Below are 5929 nucleotides of genomic sequence, written 5' to 3' on the forward strand. Positions count from 1 at the left end.
TCTCCTCCAAATGCCTTCCCTGATTAAGTTCTCCTTTCCTCCTCTCTCATTCCCTTCTGCATGGCCCTGGCTTGCTGCCTGGGCCGAACCCTGGGCTAAGGGCCACAGCCCTCAAATGTGAACAAAGTCAAGGCAATGAAACTCAACTTATTCAATGCATTGCTGGGGTTGCAGGTCAAAATTCTGAAAAATGAACTGGGAGTTAGCTGTGGCTTTCAATTTTGTGTGCTCTCTGTCTCCTTAGCCTCCAAGACCTCAGTAATTGAATAAGAACTTACTCTGTGTCAAGCACCTCTAGACTGTAAGCTGGTTGTGGGCAGGGAATATGTCTGTTTATTGTTCTATTGTATTCTCCCAAGCAATTAGTACAGTGCTCTGCACACAGTAAGCACTCAATAAATACAACTGAATGAATGAAAGCACTGGTCTAAGCACTGGGGTAGATAGAAATCAATCAGGTTGGACATAGTACCTGTCCCTCGTGGGCTTTCAGTCTAAGCTACCTTGTCTGGACTATCAGATAGAAGACAGCATAATTAATCAATGATATTTATTGAACATTTATGCTGTGCAGAGAACTGAGCACTTGGAAGAGTATAATACTACATATTCCCCATCCACAGTGAGCTTACAGTCTAGAGTAAGAACATTTTTAGTCCTATCCCTGTTTTATAGGTAATGTCCAATGTTTCCCTGCACTAAGGAAGTTCGAGGACTGTGAAGAGGGGGCATCAGGCCTCACTGAGTTTTCAGAACTCCTCAGTCTGCCAACATCCAATTCAGCCCCAATAAATTTCCCCACCCCCATTTCCAGTGCCTCGTCTCCACGCCGGTCCTTTCCATTCGCAAGGGAAAGAGAACTCAAAATGCAGCAAACACACTCGTTTCTCCCCGAGGGTCCTGTGGAAAGCAGCCAGAAGGGAACAGAAAGGAGAATCAGGGAACGTTTTTATTTTATGATATTTGTTAACCACTTACTATGTCCCAGGCACTGTACTAAGCGCTGAGGTAGACACAAGCTAATCAAGTGGGACACAATCCATGTTCCACATTAGACTCACAGTCTTAATCTCCATTTACAGTTGAGGTAACTGAGGCACAGAGAAGTGAAATGATTTGCCCAAGGTCACACTGCAGAGGAATAGCAGAGGTGGAATTAGAACCCAGGCCCTTCTGACTACCAGGCCTGTGCGCTATCCTTTAGGTGGCACTGATTCTGTAAGTAAGCTTGGGATCTGCCTGTTTTTCCATCCATCCATCTATTTATCCAGTAAGGGTTCTGGCTGCCTTCTTTGTTCTTGCTTGGTGACTCTGCAACTTGAAGGCAGTGACTTCCTCTGGTAGGGGTGGAGGTCACCTGGGATTGGGTACCAACCTGCATTCCCAACTTCTAGAGGTGATGAGGAGTGAGAGGAAGCATATCGCCCAGTGGTTGCTTTCTAAGATAAAAGTGATTTCTTGGATATTTTCCCTGCATGACTCTTCCATGGGGAAAACTGTAAGCTAGACTGTAAACTCACTGCTAGATGGTAAGCTGCTTGAGGGTGATGTTTGTGTCTACTAACTCTGTTGTACTCTCCCCAGAACTTAGAACAAGCTCTCCACATAGAGAAAGCATCCTGGGAAGCAGAAGGGCCTCTGGGTTCTAATTCTGGCTCCGCCACTTATCTGCATGTTTGTCCTTGGGCAAGTCACTTCACTGGGGTACAGTTCCCTCTCCTATATAATGGGGATTAAGACCGTGAGCTGCTTGTGGGACAAATTGAATGGCTTTTATCTACCCCAGTGCTTAGAACAGTGCCCAGCATATAGTAAGAGCTTAACGAATAAAAAAATAAGCACTCAATGAATACTACTGATTGATTGAATAAAATCCTCAAGTAAATATAGAAACAAATCCCAAGAGGCCATGTTCCCATGCCTGCCACTTCCAGGAAGATGGCATGAAATATCTGGGTGGTGGGGGTCCAGTATCCTGATAGGTCAATCAAGCAATCAATCAGTCAATGATACTATTTACTATGTGCAGAGCACTGGACTAAGCACTTGAGAGAATATCAAACAACAGAATCGGTGGAGGTATTCCCTGCCCAAAATGAACTTAGGTCCCCTTTCCCATCTCCCAGTTCCACCCCAGAATGAACATGGTTCCCCACTTTTTATTCAGCTGAAAAAGTAAAGGACAGGTACCCCCTAACCCTCCAACCCTATCCCACCATCTCTTTCCTCTCAAGGCTGTTTTCATAAATAATTTTAATATGGGACAGAAACCAGGAAACGCTGCTGTTTTATTTCAGTCTGCAGTCCGGGTTTCTAATTCCTGTGGTGAAGTTACCAAGTTACCCCGGCTCACAAGCCTGGACGCTACAGTACTCCAGTTGGGTTGAAAAAAAAAAAAGATATTTTGTTATTCACTCAAGTACTTGAGTTTTTAAAAGCCGAGGTTCATTATTGAAGCAAAAGGTCCAGCGTGGAGGGAATTTACAATGTTGTCATTTAGAAATTACATTTACCACAGTTGAAATCCGGCCAGTGAAAAGAGAACTCTCTTTAGAAGGCCTCAGTGGGGTCGGAGGTCAGCCACGAGATGAAATGAAAGACAAACAGTGGCCATTGAAAGCTTTCACTGCAATCTTCTTAAACCTAATGAGCTCTGACTGTGCTCTTGGAGAAGGGCCAAACCTTCATTTGCCACAAATCTTCTGTAAATGATTACATTACCTTACATTAGTTTCTCCAGTACCCCACTGTTCCTTCCTAAGCAAGTTAAACATCAGGAAAGCTACCACTTTCCAGGAATTATTCCTTCTTCCTTGGCAAAGCCGGGAGCCACAATGAAGTTGTAAGAGGTGTACATTCCTGTTCTCCCTCAGAGACTAAAAAAAAAAAAAATAGAATTCACAAGCAGAAGGGAAAAAAAGGCTAGTGTCCTCTCCTCTTCCCCTCCGCCCCCCAGGGTAAATGCCCCATCCTTGGGTGAGATCTAGCAAGTGTGACAAGTGGGCATATTCTTCCAAACAACCAAAGAAATAAGACTGCCAAATGGGATCTAGAAAGATAACTCACTGAAGCCCCCATGTGGGCTCGGAGTTCCACAGCCTGGAGAAAATGGAGAGCCGACTTGGAACAGTTCAGCCCAAATTCTTTGTCATAAAGGAAACAGTATGGCCTAGTGGAAAGAGCATGGACCTGGGAGTCAGAGGACTTGGATACTAATCCTAGCTTTGCCATATACTTGCTGTGAGACTTTGGGTAAGTCACTTAACTTCTCTGTGCCTCAGTTCCCTCATCTGCAAAATGGAGATTCAATACCTGGTTCTCCTTTCTACTTAGACCGCGTGCCCCCTGGGGAAAGCTGATTATCTTGTATCTACTCCAGCACTTAATACAGTGCGGAGCGCATCGTAAGCACTTAACAAATACCACAAGTATTATTATTATTATTACAAGTGTTCTGTGCCTCTCCAGATAATTATCTCCACTTTCCAATCTCTGGGGAACTGCCAGATATCCACTATCTGGATGACCCCCTCCACTCTCCAGGGATCAGTTAGTCAATCAATGGCATTTAGTGAGTGTTTACTGTGTGCAGAGCACTGTACTAAGCACTTGAGGGAGCACAATACAACAGAGTTGGTGGACTCATTCCCTACCCACAAGGAACTTGATGAAATGAAGTTGCTGTTTTAGAGGCCAAATGGCTAATCCCTCCATGCTACTGGTTAGCAGGAATTTCCCATGAACCTCTTCTAGGAGCTGACATGCTTTGGCAATGCTGACATATTTCCTTCTCCATTTCCAGTAAAGACTTCTCCTGAAATGAAAACCAAACAGTAAAGTGGTAACGGGGCATAATTTACAGGTCTGTGTTTATTCCGGGCTTTACTCCCCATCTCCATCGGCTTCTCCTACATCCTTTAATTTGACGTACTTCACTTTTTTCTTTTTTTGCTGTTTTCCTCACATTATAACTTCAGCCATCCACATGTGGGTGATGAAAGAATAACTGAGACGTAGGTGCTGGTGTTAACTTACATTCTCTTCGTGTGACTGAGCTTTCCTGCCATGTAACAGCAACCACACAATGATTTTTCAACTCTCCAGTGTTCCTCAAATGACAGATTCCTGCTGTGTAAAATTCAGGGCCGGTTACTTTCTTTTCCAGGCCTACATGTAAGGACTATGTTTCATGAGCAGCAGCAAAATGTTCACTATTTTAGCAGAGAATCCATTGTCAAGGGTTTAGTTTGCAACGAGTTTTAGGACAGAGGAACTGACGCTCCATTGATTGTATTTAAAAACATTGCAAAATATTTACCAGGCAAGAAGTAGCATGGTCCAGTGGATAGAGCATGTAACTGAGAATCAGAAGGACTTGGGTTCTAATCTCAGCTCTGCCACTTGTCTGCTGTGTGATCTTGGGTAAGTCACTTCACTTCCTCTGGGCCTCAGTTACCTCATCTGTAAAATGGGCATTAAGACCCTGAGTCCCATGTGGACAGGGGCTGTGTTCAACCCAATTAGCTTATATCTACTCCAGCACTTAATACAGTGCCTGACACAAAGTAAGTGCTTAATAAATACCATTAAAAATAAATACATTAAAAGACGACTCAAAATTATAAGGCAGCAAGGTTGGCCAGATAGCTATGGGTTATCTTGGAATGAAGGCACTGGTTTACCACACAGATGCAAACATTTACTCAAGTTGGAGTAGATCTTCAAAAGTTGGTCATTTAATAATAATTGTTATATTATCTGCTAAGAGAAGGAGGTAATAAAAGATAACCACACCAAACCTTTCCCACCCAAGGTTCACATTTTAAGAGGGCGGGCAAGCAGGCATCTTATCCCCATTTTACAGATGAGAAAACTAAGGCACAGAGAGGTGAAGTCACTTGCTCAAGATCATACAGCAGGTGAGTGGCAGAGGTGAGATTAGAATATAGGTTTCCTGACTCCCAGGCCTCTGCTTTTCCCACTAGCCAAGCTGTTTAATCAGTGCCAGAGTTGACACGACATAAGCACAATCCATGTTGCACATGGGGCTCACAGTCAAAAGTAGAGGGAGAACAGATATATCTTATCTTCATTTTTCCAGAGGAGGAAACTGAGGCTCAGACAAGTTAAGTGACTTACCCAGGGGCATGCAAAAGACAAGTGGTGCAGCAGAGATTAGAACTCAGGTACATGACTCCCAAGCCCCACTAGGCCACAGTGTTTCTCCGTGGGAAACTTTAGACATCAAATACTGTAGCTCATTGTGGGCAGGGAATGTGTCTATTATTCTATTGGACTCTCCCAAGCGCTTAGCACAGTACTCTGCACACAGTTACTGCTCAATAAATACGATTGATTGAATGAATGAATGAATGAAATATAAATCCGCTTCTCTATGGTCACCCAGAATAAAACCCCATCCGACTGCCAGCTCTGCCCTCACTGGTAAATGGGAGAATGTGAAAGGAAGAGAAACTTTCTACCATTTCGTTTGTTTCCATTATCAATCAAACATTGTCATTTACTGAGCACCTATTAAGTGCAAAGCACTGTTCTAAGCAACTGGGAGAATAAAATAGAAGATACATATTTGCCGCCCTCCGGCACTTTACTATTTTAATCTGGTTCCCCCCTCTGTCACTTGCTTTCACATAGCAAGGTACAGGAGGCAGTTCATTCATAATTAATGAATTAATAATTACTAGCCCAGAAAATCCCTCTCACAGTTTGCCCACCCCTTCCCTTTGGACAAGAAACAGTTTATCATCCCTTCGGTTGATTTAGGCTGCAGTTGAGTCCATACCGTACTCTTCCAAGTGATTGTCTTCACTTCCAATTCTTCTGCACAAAATAAGCGCTCAGTAAATACGATGGATTGATTGATTCCGATTCCAGTGTGATGGTAAGGAGTTGTTATAATGCTATAGTA

At 43.4% G+C, this 5929-nt stretch overlaps 1 long non-coding RNA gene across 1 annotated transcript; it reads right to left on the reverse strand.

The window, feature by feature from the left end:
* Positions 1-597: 597 nt before the first annotated feature.
* Positions 598-3944, reverse strand: LOC114812044. The gene is made up of 3 exons (XR_003759718.2): positions 3654-3944; positions 2722-2876; positions 598-900 (listed from the first exon to the last, which is right to left on the reverse strand). It is a non-coding gene; the product is annotated as an uncharacterized LOC114812044 (long non-coding RNA).
* Between the last annotated feature and the right edge of the window lie 1985 nt (positions 3945-5929).

This window comes from Ornithorhynchus anatinus, chromosome 5 (assembly GCF_004115215.2).
Source record: "Ornithorhynchus anatinus isolate Pmale09 chromosome 5, mOrnAna1.pri.v4, whole genome shotgun sequence".
Lineage (NCBI taxonomy): Eukaryota > Metazoa > Chordata > Mammalia > Monotremata > Ornithorhynchidae > Ornithorhynchus > Ornithorhynchus anatinus.